At 40.6% G+C, this 15369-nt stretch overlaps 1 protein-coding gene across 1 annotated transcript in view; it reads right to left on the bottom strand.

The window, feature by feature from the left end:
* Positions 1-1304: 1304 nt before the first annotated feature.
* The window catches only part of LOC100339238 (uncharacterized), a 212952-nt gene continuing 198887 nt past the window's right edge, over positions 1305-15369 (bottom strand). Inside the window, exon 5 of the transcript XR_016220165.1 lies at positions 1305-1598. The gene's annotated coding sequence lies outside the window, so the exon portion shown is untranslated. The remainder of the gene's footprint in view (positions 1599-15369) is intronic.

Genomic DNA, 15369 nt, shown 5'->3' on the forward strand with positions numbered 1-15369 from the left:
CTTGTTTTCCTTCCTATATCACTGGCAGGTGCACAGAGTTGAAATAAATGTGCTGTTCTTTCTTCTAGGAAGATACACAGGTCCTGAGCTTTGGAAAGAGAGTTATTTAGAAATTGGGTACATAGGATGGGTTTAAGCAGGTTTGAAAGTACTTAGGCATCTTGGCTGCTGTACTCCTAAGAGTAATCTGTTGTTCACTGTCAGTAGGAAGGGCAGTGGAGGCAGCATTTCAGGGCAGGTGTTGTGCAGTTCTAGTAAATGGGTTAATGGACCAACGATTCACCTCTCTCCAGCCACTGATTTTGCTGCCTGCTGCTCCCCATTTCTCCCTGCTCCCTGTGATGATGATCCACTTCCCACACTGCCAGGCCAATCACGCAGGGTCTACACTCCAACTCCCATGCTACTGTCACTTCCCTTTTGTCCTTTCCCCAACTCTGTGGAGTTTTTATCAAGTTTGGGAATCCCTGTGTGTTCAAGGGTGTGGATTGTGTGCTTTGTGGAGTCAGTCTGCATCTTTAATTGTTTTATCCTTTCTTGTGTACCATGGATTTGGAAGAATTTGCTACCCTTATTCTCTGATTTTGACCTGCCAGGCCTAGGGGTACGTGACTGAATCCTCCAGGGCTGTGTGGCTCCCAATGCTCAGCATTTCAACCTGGCAACATCTTCACATCTTCTCCTTTATTTTCTGACTGTGCATAAAAGGACTCCATGTAGACCTAGTTTAGCAAATGCTCTCTGTGAATGCATATCTCTGTCTCAGCACTCATTGGATTCTTACCTATTTGCTTGTGTACAGGTCTCCCATGACAGACGGTTGCCTTTTTAACTAAAAATTTAATTTCTTTAATTGCAGCAGTAAAATTAACCATTTCAACCATTAAAAATTCATTTATTTTTCATTTTATTTCAACTGCGTAAAGATGAGAGACAGGAAAGAGATCTTCTATCTGCTGGTTTACTCCCCAAATGCGTACCACAGCCAGGACTGAGCCAGGTTGAAGCCAGAGCCTGGAACTCATTATAGCTCTCCAGGCAGGTGGCAGAGGCTCAAGCTCTTGAGCCATCATCTGCTGCCTCTCAGGGTGTGCATTACCAGGAAGCTGGATCAGAATAAAGGCAGCTAGAATTCAAACCAGGCTCTCTGATACGGATACTGGTATTTCAAGTAGTGATTCAATTGCTGTACTAAACTCCCATCTTTAAACCCTTTCAAGTGTACAACTCAGTGGCATTAAGTACATTTTTATTGTTATATAATCATTACCACCATTCATCTCTAAAACTTTGTCATCTTCCCAATTGAATCTCCATATCAGTTAAATAATAACTTCCCATCCCACCTTCCCCAGCCATTCCTTGTCTCTATAAATTTGACTACTTCTAGGTGCTTCAGATGAATGGAATCATATGGTACTTGCTCTTTTGCAGCTGGCTTGCTTCATTTAGCATCACACACTCCAGGGTGGTCCATGTTGTAGCACATGTCAGCATTTCCATCCTTTTTGAGGAAGAATAATATTCAACTATAGCTTCCACATTTTGTTTGTCCATTCATCTGTTAACGGACTTCCACATTTTGTTTGTCCATTCATCTGTTAATGGACACTTAGGTTATTTCCACTTTTTAACTACTGTGAATAGAGCTGCTATGAACGTAGATTTACAAGCATCTGTAGAGTCCCTATTTTCAATTCTTTTTGGTATACGTGTAGAAGTAGCATTGCTGGATCATGTGGTGAGTCTATGCCTAAGAATTTTATGACCATCACCTTACTGTTTTCCACACTGTCTGCACTGTTATATCTTACTACAAACTGTGCAAAAAGTCCTGATTTTTCCATATCTTGGATAACACTGTTAATTTTATTTTTTTAAATGCTTGCTGTCTTATCATTAGATGTGACTAAATGTTTCTTGCCGGACTGAAATCATGACTTAATTTTCATACTACCCTCATTTGGCACACGATACCTGGTTCATGTCAGTAATAAATATATGTTTATTAAACTATAAGAAGGTTTTAGTTGATGTTCATCATAATAAGAAAGTATATTATTCATAGATTAAGTTAACCAAGAAAGAATTTCCTTATAAACTGTGCTGGCATATTCTCATCTTCCATTCCAATCTAGGGCAGGTGTAGTAAGGAAGAATTTAAATAACTACTTGCTAATTAGGGAAATGATCAGACCAAATTTGCCAGCGGCTTTTGTAACCTATGGCTGGACATCATTGTCTTGGGAAGAATTAGTTGAATCACTTATTTTACTTATGTTAGATGTGAAGGAATTAGACACTTTTTTCTGGGGGAACAAATATCCTCAAATTCTTTAATATGCTAAGCTCAAAATACATTGTGAGGAAGTCAGAAAGGGGAGTAAATTTACCTGGGAGACAAATAGGTTTGGGGATGAAAGATACATACATAAGATTGCTTTTGTTTCCTACAGCCTCCCCCTGATGCCAGTGGTACCATAAGGGCAGAGGCAGAATGTGCAAAAGGCAGGGGCAAGGTTGTTAGGTCAGGATGTGCTGTATGCAACTCCTGGCTCTGGGCCTCCGTTTATTCACAGGAAAAATGGGAATGCTGATAGCTCCTGCCTTACAGGTTTGGTGTGACATTAAATTGCCAAACATGTATAGAAAATTACAGTTGTGCCTGTTACAAAGCAGTACTCAGTAACACCAGGTAGGAGAAGCAATGGATTTCATTCCCAAACATATAGGAAACTGCTCAAATTTTCCATTTTTTTCTCCATTTGTACTTAGAAATACAGCTCAGACTACATGAGTTATCACGAGATTCGATATTGTGAAGGGCAGAGAGGCCTTTAGTCATTTCATCTGAATATTAACAGAAAGATGAGCACCACTTTTCATCCAAATATGGTGAACATACTTTTCTTACTTCCATGCAGATGTCTTTGTCAGCACTTTTCAAATAATTGTGTTGGCTGATGTTATCAACCTGTAAGTATTCCCAAATCACCCAGGCTAACAAATCTGGATCTTGCTTTGGATCCCATTTCTTCCTTGGCCTCCACATCCAATCACTGACTACTCTCATTTTTTCTTTCATAATGAATTTCACATCTCTCCCTTCCTCTTCTTTCTCATTGCTGTGTGTCCAGCCTGATCCAAATTCTCAATAATCTGCATACGCTCAAATGCCACATGACAGAAATAGGTTTTATGAGCTTGTGCTCAGCTGGGAGCAAACAGGGCTGCACTCTGGCATAATTTAAAGTAGGTAAAGTTTGGCTTTGACACCTCTTTTTTTGCCAACCTTTCCTCAGAGATTAAAAAAAAAAGTTGACATGGCTTCCAGCCATTCCTGAACATCAGCAGGAAAATTCAACATGAACTAGGTATTAGTTAATGACTTCCCACCCACCTGCAGAGAGAAGAGCCCAAGATGGGCTTCTTCTTCTTCTTCTTCTTCTTTTTTTTTTTTTTTTTGACAGGCAAAGTTAGACAGTGAGAGAGAGAGAGAGAGAGAGACAGAGATAAAGGTCTTCCTTCTGTTGGTTCATCCCCCAAATTGCCGCTTCAGCCGGCGCGCTGCACTGATCTGAAGCCAAGAGCCAGGTGCTTCTCCTGGTCTCCCATGCGGGTGCAGGGCCCAAGCACTTGGGCCATCCTCCACTGCCTTCCCGGGCCACAGCAGAGAGCTGGACTGGAAGAGGAGCAACTGGGACAGAATCCGGTGCTCCAACTGGGACTAGAACCTGGGGTGCCAGCACTGCAGGCAGAGGATTAGCTTAGTGAGCTGCAGCGCCAGCCAAAGATGGGCTTCTAAACTTCTGTGTAAGACTACATGCTCCATGGAAATAAGGAATATAGCCATCATTTTACTACTGTAACCTAACTGTGTGATAGGATAAGCACACATACTTACAAGAAAGACACAAATATCAAGACTGAAAATATCTTTAGAAAGAGATTTGATTTGCTTGGACAGGTATGGTTTCTATGTTAAGGAGAGGCATCTGATGAGGGATCTTCTCCCAACACTTGCTTTTGCATCTGTCCCCTCAATGCTCCATGCCTGGGCCTTTGACTGTCTATTCATTGTGATTTCTAAAAATCTGGAGAAAAGCTCACTTATTCCTTCCAGCTTTCCATCCCATTTACAGTGGTGTTCCCCTAATATGTGGATATCAACAATTAAGGATCATTGTGAATAATCTGTGCTAAAACAAAGGTATTTGTGAAATAGGAACATAAAGTAATTGTACAATGTTAATATACTTCTGGAAACTACACTCCTATACATTTTTTTTTTCCTCAGGCATTATATACTTTATTATAATTTGTTATGCATGTGGCTCTCATATATATAGCAAATTATTTTTGTCTTTTTAAAATTTCTCTGAAATGAGTTTCAGCTTTATATGTCTTTTCTTGTCTCATTTACATTTTTTTTTTAAATTTATTTAATGAGCATAAATTTCCAAAGTACAGCTTATGGACCACAATAGCCTCCTCCCCCCCCCCCCCGTGTCTTCCCTCCCATCCACAATGCTCCCCTCTCCCATTCCCTCTTCCCTTCCCCTTCACATCACAATTAATTTTCAATTATCTTTATATACAGAAGATCAATTTAGCGTATGTTAAGTAAAGATTACCACATTTTGCTCCCACACAGAAACATAAAGTGTAAAATACTATTTGAGTACTAGTTATAGCATTAATTAAACACCTAAGAGTAATTGTGTATTAATTACAGAGCTCAACCAGTAGTTTTAAGTAGAATATAAAATGCATCTTTTGCATTGTTGTGGCTTCCCCCCGACCTCCCTCCCTCCCGTGGCCCTCCCCTCACCCACTTCCTCTCCCCTCTCCCCCCTTCATCACGTTTCATTTTCGGTTACCTTCATATACCGAAGATCAATTTAGTATATACTAAGCAGGGATTTCAACAGGTTGCACTCACACAACCGAACCAGGTATAGGGTATTGTTCGACTAGTAGTGTTGTTTTTGAGTTTCATAGATAAACATATTAAGGACAGAGATCCTGCGAGGGGAGCATGAACCCAGTGACTCCGTTGTTGATTTAACAATTGGCACTCTTATTTATGACGTCAGCAATCACCCGAGACTCTTGCTATGAGCTGTCTAGGCTATGGAGGCCCCTTGAGTTCACCAACTCTGAAATTGTTTAGTCAAGGCCGTATCACAGTGGAGGTTCCTTCCTCCCTTCAGAGAAAGGCGCCTCTCTCCTTGATGGCCTGATCCTTCTGCTGGACACTCCTATACATGTTTGGACACCTACCCCTAACTGAGAACAACTACTTTCAAACACAGAGGCACTTCAGGCAAAGTGGGTGTCTCATGATTCCTGTAGGTCTGGCTTCATGAAATAAGTCAATCCCAAAGGGACAAATACCACTTGTTCTCCCTGATAGGTGACAACCAACTGAGCACCAAAAAGGAAACCTGTTAAAGTGAAATGAACACTGTGAGAAACGGTGACTTGATCAGCCCTCACCCTGACTGTTGATGAGCAGCTTAATATGTTATCCCTCTTAGTATTTTTTTTTGTTTGTTCTACTTACTACTTTTGGTTGAATACTGTAATCAATACACAATTCTTCTTAAGTGCTGAAACTTAACTGAAAAGTGATCGCTGTTAAACATAAGAGTGGGAATAAGAGAGGGAAGAGATGTGCAATTCGGGACATGCTCAAGCTGACTTACCTGAAACGGTAGAGTTAGAAACATACCAGGGGATTCGAATTCAATCCCATTGAGGTGGCGTGTACCAATGCTATCTCACTAGTCCCAGTGATCAATTTCTGTTTACAAGTGATTGTAATGATAGGACTAAAAACCAAAGGGATAACATAAACAAGAATAGTGTCTGCAAATACTAGCTGATAGAATCAAAAAGGGAGAGAACAATCCAACATGGGAAGTGAGATACACAGCAGACCCATAGAATGGCAAATGTCCTAACAGCACTCTGGCCTCAGAATCATCCCGTAAGGCATGCAGATCCAGCTGAAAAGCCCATGAGAGTATTTCTGGCATGGAAAGCCAAGACACTCTGGCAAAAAAAAAATGACCTAAATGAAAGATCTCTGTGAGTGAGATCCCGGTGGAAAGAATGGGTCATCAAAGAAGGAGGTACCTTTCTCTGAAGGGAGGAGATAACTTCCACTTTGACCATGGTCTTGTCTAAATATGATCAGAGTCGGTGAACTCAAAAGGCTTCCATAGCCTTGGCAACTCATGACAAGAGCCTAGGGTGATTACTGATGCCATAAACAAGAGTGTCAAGTTGTTAAGTCAACAACAGGAGTCACAGTGCACTTACTCCCCATGTAGGATCTCTGTCCTTAGTGTGCTGTACATTGTGATTTAATGCTATAACTAGTACTCAAACAGTATTTTTCACTTTGTGTTTCTATGTGGGTGCAAACTGTTGAAATCTTTACTTAATATATACTAAATTGATATTCTGTATATAAAGAGAATTGAAAATGAATCTTGATGTGAATGGAAGGGGAGAGGGTGTGGGAGAGGGGAGGGTTGTGGGTGGGAGGGAAGTTATGGGGGGGGAAGCCATTGTAATGCATAAGCTGTACTTTGGAAATTTATATTCATTAAATAAAAGTTAAAAAAAGGAAAAAACATTTATTTTTTGTTTATTTGAAAGGCAGAGTAACAGAGAGAGAGAGGAAGAGAGAGAGAGAGAGAGAAAGAGATATGGAGGGAGAGAGGGAGAGACAAGGGAAGGAGGAAGAGGGAGAGAGAAACAGACCTTCCATCCAGTGGTTTATTTCCCAAATGCCACAATGGTATGGGCTGGGCCAGGCCAAACCTGGAGTCCAGAGTTCCATTTGGGTCTACCACATGGGTGTCAGGGGCCCATGTATTTGGACCATCTTCTGCTGTTTTCTCAGGAACGTTAATAGGGAGATACTTGGGAGCCAGAGCAGCTGAGACTCTAACTAGAGCTCTAATAAGGGATGCTGGTGTTGCAGGCAACAGCTTACCTCACTGCACCACAACGCTGGCTCCAGCCTACAGGTGTGAATTTACATCCATTTTCCATCTCAAGTTCTTCAGCATGCTAATCATCCTCCTTGGGTCTCAGTCTCCTTCCCTACTTCACTTAGCTGTGTGTGTGTTTAATACACACCATATAAAATGTTTAGCTTAATATCTGACCTCTAGAGAATACCCAACAAACTCAAGCTCAATTAATTAGCTAAGAGGGCCTGCAGGTGTGAGTTTACCCACCCTTGCCCTTTCTGTATTAAGAACATGAGGCTCATGTCTGGAAGCTGAGTCTCATGACTTCCTGGAAGCACAGGCGTTGGAACTGGTAGACTTGGTAGAGTTTAATTCTGTTTTGTTGTTTTCTTTTTCAATTACTGTGGGGAGCAACTGAGACTAGACTAAGTTACTGGAATTAAGACTTATTCTATGCATCTGCTCTCCCACAATATGGCGCTGGGGAGGAGTAAAACTTCTACGCAGCTGCCTCTCGCCAATTTGACTGATAAGCTGCAGGAGCTGATCCTGCTCCTGATTGGAGGAGAGCAGCGTGCTCGGTGTGTGGGTAGCAGAGTTGGGATTGGTGGAAGAGGACTATAAAGGAGGAGAGAGACAACATGCACCAGGAACACCTGAGGAACACCTGAGCAGCCCCCCAGAGAGCCGGCCGGCGGTGTGCTGCTCCTCCGCGGAAGCAGGGAAAGTGGCAGGGGGTGCCGCCCCTCCACGGAGGTGGAGGGGTCGGCAGCCAACCCGGGAAGGACCAGCAGCAAACCTGGGAAGGGCCGAGCAGACAAAAGAACAGCGCAGGGTTTAGTGTCGTTCCTCCACGAAGAGGGGGAGCGACAAATTACCTTACACATTTTGCTTACCTTAATTCAGCCCTCATTTTCCATCAATAAATCAGATGTAAAAATATATACCTCTGGCAAATAATTCTTGACATAAGGTGAACATTACAAAAGTCTTATTTTTTTCCCCAATGCCATACCCAGGTAGGGCAGTACGTTTGATCTACTCCAAGTACAGTCAATACTTTGAATTTAGAAACAGGAATACAAGTAGGTTTTATTTTATTATTGGTATACACAACTATAAATAATATTGCAAATTTAGCAATTATACTCCTGAATGAAAAAATATTTTATTGATCTAAGTAGTTGTTGAAGGTATAATTGACATTGTGTGTGTATGTGTAAACCTCAAACTGACATTTTATGACTGTTCTTTTAGAGCACATTGTATTATATGCAGAAGCTAGCTCAGAGTTGGCCCCTGGTACAGGCAGTCTGTGTTACAAGTGCTCATTTTGAAGATTATTTTGTCATGGAGGGTCCTTTGCTTTCAGGCTAGTGATGTTCCCAGTTTATCAGATACACCCACAGATGTCTAAATTGAAGTTTACTTTAAACCAGAATCTCTTTTCTGTGGGCACAAATTGCTAATACAAATTCTGCAAATGTCAATCCTGCTACAATCAGAGGCTGGAAAAAGCCCATGGCTTTTTTTCCTTGGCAGGAGATGGTTTGAGAGAATTTGATTAATCTGATGTTGCTAGGTAAAGAAGTGTGCCATGGAGACACAAAGTCTAAGGTGTGCATTTGGAAATAGCAGGAGAATAGAGAGTTTAAGCTCCTGGGCTTCTGTTTTGACCAAAATGACTGAAAATATTTCAAGGAGGTAGTGATCATTTAGTGTTTATATAAGGGAGAAAAATGGAGACTTGCCCTTGAAATAGCGGTACAAAGAAAGTCGAGAAAGTTGAAAGGGTATGGCTGAGACACACCCAGTGGGTCAGGGATATACAACATGACAAGTTTGGATAGAAGCATTAAGTCCTGTGAAGGGGGAGCACAAAGCATAGATGGAAAATGATAAATGCGTTAACACATAGTAGTTATTTCTTGTTAAAATATTTACATATTTATTTGAAAGGCAGAGAGACGGAAAGAGACAGAGACAGAGAGAGAGAGAGAGATTGATCGATCTTCCAATCTTCCATCTGTGGTTTCACTTCTCAAATGGCCGTAACACCCAGGACTGGGCCAGGCTGGAGCCAAGAGCCAGGAGCTACTTCTGGTCTCCCACATGGCTAGAAGGACCCAAGAACTTGGGTTCCTGGCTTTTGTGACCATTTGGGGAGTGAACCAGTGGATGAAAGTTCTTTCCCTCTCTCTGTCTCTCCTTCTCTCTCTATAACTCTGCTTTTGGAATAAAAAAAAATCTTAAAAAAATAAATTAAAAATACAAGATAAGCATGTGATAGAGAATAAAGCACCATTGAAGATTGCTGAGTGAGCACTTTCCTTTCTCTTCTCTCTCCCCAAGTCCCTCTGAGATGATGTAAAGGGCAAAAAGCAACACATACATCAATAAATGAAAGCATTAGAAAGAAAAGAGTGGACATCTAATACACTTTTTCCATATGGAAACAAGACACAGCCAGATTAACAGGGAAAAGCACAAAAGAGAAAAAGGAGATCCAGCAAAAGGCTGCTGCAGAGGCGAGAGAGCATTTAATGAAGCCCAGAGAGAGTTCTAGCTCAAAGTTAAGGGGCGCTAGAAGGTTCCAGGAGCAGGTGGCACGTCGGAGAGGGACATCATCAAAGACTGTCAAACCAGCTTCGAGCACATCCTCACCTGACTGTAATTAGAGCAGCTTTCTGCAGTTTGTCCCCAGGAAAGAATCCCAAGAGCAGCCCTTTAATCTCTCCTTGACTCACAGGAGTGTCTCCAGGGGAAGCTTATTAAAGAATTAACACTCGGGCTCCACCATCAAAGCAGTTCAGTTTGATCTCAAAGGTAGAGGAAGTCCTGAAGGTTATAAGAAAAGAAATGAGCTATCAATAAGGCACAGAGGAGTAGTCTGACATCAGACTGACTTTGTAAAATGTAAGATGTGGGAAATGTCCTCAAAATTCAGGGTAAAGGTAATTTTTAAATCTAAAATTCCATCTCATGAAGGAATACCTAAAACAACAGCAAATGGAGGACCATTTTGAATTTGCAAAGAATCATAAATCATCTTTTGAAAAAAATTATCAAGGAGGTAGCCCTCCTAAACCAAAAATGAAATCTAAGAGTAGTAAGCAAAGAAACGGTAAAGGGTGTAGTTAAGTCTAAGCAATTATTGTTACTGTATTTACAAATCTTGATGTTACTGCAAAGAAAAGATGACTGTAAACAATGGAATAAAGTACACTAAGTAACAATTAGGAGCTAAAATTTTAGATTGTTTCATCCACTCTTGGGAAAAGGCTGTGGAATAGGAAGCCAGGAGAGGAAAGTAAAATTGATAAATAAAGATACTGAAAAACATGTAATAGTGATGGAAAACATATGTTTAAATATCAGCATTAATGGTTAAGCATTAAAGATTAAAAAACACTAATAGATTAAATCTAAAAAAAGGACAAGAAAATTAATCAACAAAAGGGAGAAAATAAGAAAAACAAGAAAATATGTTAAAGTTTTAAATAGAGGAACATTAAAATATATCAGTAAACCTATTAAATGTCAATATGTTGAAATTCCTTTTAAAATACGAATTATCATATTATAGTAACAATGAAAAGGTGCTTGTAAAAGCATTTGTGAGAGTCAGATCTAAAACAAATGCAAGAAAGAAGAAAAGATGGAAAAAGATATATTTGGAGCCGGCGCCGTGGCTCAATAGGCTAATCCTCCACCTTGCGGCGCCGGCACACCGGGTTCTAGTCCCGGTCGGGGCGCCGGATTCTGTCCCGGTTGCCCCTCTTCCAGGCCAGCTCTCTGCTATGGCCAGGGAGTGCAGTGGAGGATGGCCCAAGTGCTTGGGCCCTGCACCCCATGGGAGACCAGGAAAAGCACCTGGCTCCTGGCTCCTGCCATCGGATCAGCACGGTGCGCCGGCTGCAGCGGCGGCCATTGGAGGGTGAACCAACGGCAAAGGAAGACCTTTCTCTCTGTCTCTCTCTCTCACTGTCCACTCTGCCTGTCAAAAAAAAAAAAAAAAAAAAAAAAAGATATATTTGGCAATTTTTAACAAAAATCATATAAATATTAATATAAAACAGGAGAAATCTAGTCAAAAAGTTGAAAAGAATTTTACATGGAAAAAGATTACTACCTGAAACTAAAAACATGATGCAATTCACCAAGATTTAAAATCTAAAATAAATGGCAAAAACTGTCAAAACAAGTAACCTAAGGCATTTACTTCTGAAATGATTAAATGGATTAAGAAAGTAAAGAATGAAGGATTTGATTATAACAAACTGTATATAAAAATCTATATATAATGACAAATATATATTATCAATATATCTATCCATGTGTATATACCTAAATATTTATACAAGGGTGCTTCAACAAATTAGTGCAGAATGGAATTAAAATATAAGCTTGTACTAATACAAAATTATTGAAATCCATGTGCAGTTTTTTCATAATGAACATTTCCATGAATGTTTGAAGTATCCTTGAATGTATACACACATATGGGAATATACACACACCTATATACACATATACTGATTATATTTGTTCTTAAAATAAATAATGGGTTGAAGAGATAGTCCAGTGTCTCAGATTAGCAGTGAATAAGAACACTAAATATAAAAACTAATGATTTGAAGCTTAGCATAATCTTGGTACCAAAATCAGGAATGGACGCCAGAAAAAAATGAAACGAAAAATGAAAGGAAATGAAACCAAAAAGTGCAAAAATGATAAAACATTAGCAAATTAAATTCAGCAGTGTATTAAGGGAATAATGTAAAATATTTCAATAATGTTTTCTATACTGATTATAAAAAATAATTTTGGATGTAATGAATTAAATAAAATATATGCTCAGGGGCCAGTGCTGTGGCACAGAGGGTTAACGTCCTGGCCTGCAGTGCTGGCATCCCATATGGGTGCCAGTTCGAGACCCAGCTCTTCCACTTCTGATCTAGCTCTCTGCTATGGCCTGGGAAAGCAATAGAAGATGGCCCAAGTCCTTGGGCCCCTGCATCCGCATGGGAGACCTGGAAGAAGCTCCTGGTTCCTGGTTTCGGATCAGCGCAGCTCCGACTGTTGTGGCTAATTGGGGAGTGAACCAGCAGATGGAAGACCTCTCTTTCTCTCTGCCTCTCCTCTCTCTGTGTAACTCTGACTTTCAAATAAATAAATCTTCAATATATATATATATATATGCTCACAGTGTTACCTATTTTTTTTTACTTTTGAATGTGGTTACCAGCAACTTCAAAATTTTATATTTGGATTGCACTATATTTTATTAGATACAGAGATTCAAACATTTAGCTGAGAGATTCTATTGTACTTGTATCTTTGAAAACGTATGATGTAGCTATATTTTTTAAAAAGATTTATTTATTTATTTGAAAGACAGAGATACAGACAGAGAAGAGACAGAGAGAGAGAGAGCAAATATTTTCTATGAGCCTGGAAGAAGCTCCTGGCTCCTTATTTTAGCCTGGACCAGCCCAGCCATTTTTGCAACCATTTGGAGAGTGAACAAGCACATGGAAAATATTTGCTTTCTCTCTCTCTAAATCAAACACCAATTATTGAATTTTTAATTTAACATTTACTCCAATAATGATTTGGTCACTGGGATAATTTATAATCCAACAAAATTAATAATCAAAATGATTCCTCATTTATATGAATGTTATAAAGTAAATCAAGAGTGTGACATGATATAAAATACCTTTAGTATCACTTAGGACTGTTTATTTGTGATTACCAGAAGACTTAATAAACAGTGCTTAAAACAACAGAAAAATTTATTTATCTCATGAACTAAGAAGTTTATGGTCAATATGGTATAGCAATGATAGCATCGAGGAAACCCTGTTCTCCCTATTCTGCCCTTGTCTGTAGGAACTGCTGCACATTTAGATTTCTGTCAGTATTCCAGGAAGAATTAGCTGTGAGGAGACCATAAGCAAACTTCAGTTCATGATTCATTACCCAGAACTTAAAGACATGGACTCCCCTAGCCATAAGGAGGCTAGGATACAAAGTATCTATTTGAGAAAGCAAAGAGAATGGAGGTTGGAATGGGTTAGCCACAAGTTGCTCTTCTAAGAAACTAAGAGTCCATGGATGAGAAGGAAGTCATGTAAAAGAGTAGCATTGAAACAAATCTTGGTGTACTCCAGGCCGGGAGCAGAGTTCTAGTGCATCTGATACACAGGGTGCAAGTAAGAGGGTGGTGTAAGATGCAGTTAGAAAGGCAGCCACAATCACACCCTGCGGGGTTCTGTAGGTCACAATTAGGCATTTATTCTAAGTGTATTGGAAGAGTCTTGGGCTGGCGCCGTGGTTCAATAGGCTAAATCCTCTGCCTGCGGTGCCGGCACACCGGGTTCTAGTCCTGGTCGGGGTGCCGGATTCTGTCCCGGTTGTCCCTCTTCCAGGCCAGCTCTCTGCTGTGGCCCAGGAGTGCAGTGGAGGATGGCCCAAGTGCTTGGGCCCTGTACCCCATGGGAGACCAGGAGAAGCACCTGGCTCCTGCCTTCGGATCAGCGTGGTGCGCTGGCTGCAGCGCGCCGGCCGCGGCAGCCATTGGAGGGTGAACCAATGGCAAAGGAAGACCTTTCTCTCTGTCTCTCTCTCTCACTGTCCACTCTGCCTGTCAAAAAAAAAAAAAAAATCTTAAACAGAGAAGTAATAGGATCTGACATACCTGACTAGAATATTGGAAATGGATTGGAGGGAGAAAGACTGAAGCAAGCAGACCAATTAATGACCGCTCTGGTTGTTCAGAGAGGAAACAGTGGTGTCTTGGATTAAGTGGAGCTGAGATACATACAATGATGGAGAATTAGATGTGTTTTGGTCAGAAAACATTCTTGTGACTTGTTCATTGACTCAAGAGGGAGAGGGAAAAGGAAGAATCAAAATGACCCCTAGAATTTTTAAAAATTTATTTGCTTTTACCTTATTTGAAAGACACACACACACACAGGGAGGGAGGGAGGGAGAGGGTGAGGGTAAGGGTAAGGGTGAGGGTGAGGGAGAGGGAGAGAGAGAGAGAGAGAGAGAGAGAGAAAGAAAGAAAGAGAGAACAAATATACAGACAGGTCTTCAATTCAGTGGTACAGTCCTCAAATGCCTACAATAGCCAGGAATGAGCTAGGGCTGGGCCAGGCCAAAGCCAAGAGCCAGCAACTTCATCCAGGTCTCCCACATGCATGGCAGAGATTGACCCAAGTGTGCGAGTCATCATCTACTGCCTCCCAGAGTGAACATTAGCAGGAAGGTGGGCTGGAAGCACAGGAGCTGGGATGCAATCCTAGCATTCCAACAGAGATGCGGGTGTCTCAAGTGGCATTTTAACAGTGGCACCCAATTCTCTCCCCCAACTCCTGGGTTTGTGATTTGGGCATCCATGTAGCTCATGGTAGTATTTACAGAAATTGGGAAGTCTTGTGGTAGACTAAGTTTGGGGCAGGAAGTGGATAGAATCAATTTTAAAGGTGGTAGCTTGTAATTCTCATTAGACAAATGAGAAACTTCAAAAAGTTCATGAAAACAGCATTAAAAGCTAAGTTTATTTGGTTGGAAAAATTTTTGAGATTTCTGCATATAAGGGATCTTCAGAAAGTTCATGGAAAATGCATATTATGAAAAACTATGCATAGCTTTGAAGTTCTTTATTTTGGTACTATTTTTGATTTCTGTTTTTCATGAACTTGTTGATTCTCCCTTATGCAAACTGGCAGATAGCTTTTTGAAACTGGAGTGTTGTCAAGAAACCATGGGTTGGGACAAGCATTGTGGCACAGCAGTTTAAGATGCTGCTTGAAATACTGGCATTCTATATTGAAGTTCTGGTTCAAGTCCTGGGTATGTTGCTTTTGATCCAGCTCCCTACTAATGTGCCTGGGAGATCAATAGAAATTGGCCCAGGTACTTAGGTCACTGCCACCCATGTGGGAGATTCATGTGGAGTTCCTGACTCCTGGCTTTGACCTGACCCAGCCCCCGCTGTTGCAGCTATCTGGGGAGTGAATCAGTGGATGGAAGATCTCTTTCTCTGTTACTTTGCATTTCAAAAACATAAATCTTTAAAGAAGTCATAGAGTTAAAAAATTTGGAGTCACCAACATATGGACATTTTCCAAGGTTAAACATATCATTTAGAATTGTGGTGATAACCACTGGGAGATGAAAAGCAGAATTTGTTATTTTTTCTCCAGGGAAAGAAATTGGGGTTTGTGGGGCAGAGTGGGACACTTTAACTTTTCATTTGGTACCGTGTAATTTCTTAAAGTGTTTGTTTTAATTTCATATGTACATTTCAAAAGAAGCAGGGTATGAAAAAAGGGCATCAAAAAATACAAGCAAGATAACAATGCGC

The sequence above is a fragment of the Oryctolagus cuniculus genome, chromosome 14, assembly GCF_051225735.1.
Source record: "Oryctolagus cuniculus isolate XC-2025 breed Fujian yellow rabbit chromosome 14, ASM5122573v1, whole genome shotgun sequence".
Classification (NCBI taxonomy): Eukaryota; Metazoa; Chordata; class Mammalia; order Lagomorpha; family Leporidae; genus Oryctolagus; species Oryctolagus cuniculus.